At 50.3% G+C, this 1,956-nt stretch overlaps 1 pseudogene; it reads right to left on the bottom strand.

The window, feature by feature from the left end:
* Positions 1-409: 409 nt before the first annotated feature.
* Positions 410-1,956, bottom strand: LOC140636398 (sororin pseudogene; annotated as a pseudogene).

The raw sequence follows: 1,956 nt of genomic DNA, 5'->3' as shown, positions 1-1,956 counted from the left end.
TGGGACCAACAGAAGACAATGCAGGGGGGACTGCGTGAGACCAGCTGTGGCACCTGCAGAGCAGCTGCGTTAAGTCCTGTCTCACCTGCAATCCCAGCGCTTTCACCTCCCCTGCCTGTGCCAGTAACTGCTACTCCCTAGGCCCAACTGGAAAGCGGCGAGGCTCCTCTGGGAGAGGCTGTGGGGGCAGACTAGCCGCTGGAGGGCGGTGTGTGGCCAAGCCCAGCGAGCCCCATTTCCTGAGATCGCTGTTACCGCTACACAAGCCCTCAGAGGAGGACAGGCCTGTAGCAACGGCACTTGTACAGGTAACAAGGCCAGGGGAGGGGATGCCGAGTGTCTTCTCCACAGGGAGGAGGGGCTATGTACAGGGTAGGGGAGAGTAGAGCCAGGTACACCCCATGCCATCTCATTTAACCACAACATCAGGCTGCTCAGCAGCTTCAAATTCAGCATTCATGGCCACAGTCCATTCATCCAGCTCTGATTTCAGGATCTCCAGCACCTTCTTTGGTTTCTCTGTCACAGCTAGTGGGGGGATTCTTGGGATTTGTACCTGGGGCCAGGGCTTCAAAGGGACCTGAGGACTTCAGTTAACTTTGAACATACCACAGGTGAGAGTCTGGCCAAGTCTTCTGACCTCAGCAGCCCCTCAAAACCAAAGCAAGACAGACTGGGGTGAAGGTGGAGGCAGAGCCAAGGGTCTCCAGCTGGGCTGGAGCATCACCTGACTTTTTCAGACATTTCTAAGTTTCTGGTGTCCAGGTCTTCTTCCCTAGAGTTGGACTCAACACTTAGTGGGTACAGCACAAGAGTGGTGGTGGGGGTGACATGGATGCTACTACATATCTTGAAGAGGTTCTCCCCAGCAGGCTCCTTGCTAAGTCAGTTGTTTTCTTTCTCCAAGAGAAAAACAATCCTTATGCTTCTTTGATGTGTGTGGACAGACAGGATCTCTACAGTACAGGGAACAATCTTCAAAACGGTGGGCTTTTTTGTAAGTCTCTTTTATTCAAGTAATTTTTACACCCAACATGGGATTCGAACTCATGACCATAAGACCAAGAGTCACATGCACTTCTGACTGAGCCAGCCAGACACACCTTAAAATGATGGGCTTTGGCTTTGGAGCCACATGGGGTGCCTTGGCAAGATTTCAGAGAGGGGGCTTGATCAGAGCCTGATTTCTGCTGAGATCTCCACAGAGACTGAGTAGGAATGGGGCCCTGGGCCTGGAGCACTGGGCAGCCACTCTGGCCCACATTCAAGGATTAGCCTTGGTCTCTATCTCTGCCACTACTGGGGCTCACACCAACCCAGAAGGCCAATGTAAACCTTACATGGCTTATTTTTGAAAAATAGTCCTCAGTCCTTCTCCCCTTTATTTTTCATCACCAAGACTTTTTCTTTTAGCCATTTCCTTTTTAAAAGATTGATTTTTAAAGATTTTATTTGTTCATTCATGAGAGACACAGAAAGAGAGGCAGAGACATAGGCAGAGAGAGAAGCAGGCTCCCCATAGGGAGCCAGATGCAGGACTTGATCCCAAGACCCCCAGATCAGGACCTGAATCAAAGGCAGATGCCCAACCACTGAGCAACCTAGGTGTCCCTGAAGATTTATTTATTTGAGAGAAAGAGAGAGAGAGAGCGAGAGCGCGAGTGAGCACACACACATGAGCAGGGAGAGGGGGAAAGAGAAGTCTTGCCTTTGCCATTGGTTTCTGGCAGGTAATCTACTACGCCCTTGGAACATGCCAGAAAGTCTAACAAAGTGATTTATGGTGGAGCTTTGGATCATGACGCCAGAGTTATTAGACTCTGAGGTTAGACATGGAGGAGTCAACCACTGAGCTCCAATAAAAATTCTGGACACTGAGGCTCAGATGAACTTCCCGGGTTGGCAGTATTCCAGGTGTGTTGTTAAACACTGATGCCAAGAGAATACTGCACCCAT

The sequence above is a fragment of the Canis lupus genome, chromosome 7, assembly GCF_048164855.1.
Source record: "Canis lupus baileyi chromosome 7, mCanLup2.hap1, whole genome shotgun sequence".
Lineage (NCBI taxonomy): Eukaryota > Metazoa > Chordata > Mammalia > Carnivora > Canidae > Canis > Canis lupus.
This window is presented reverse-complemented; position numbering and strand designations above follow the sequence as displayed.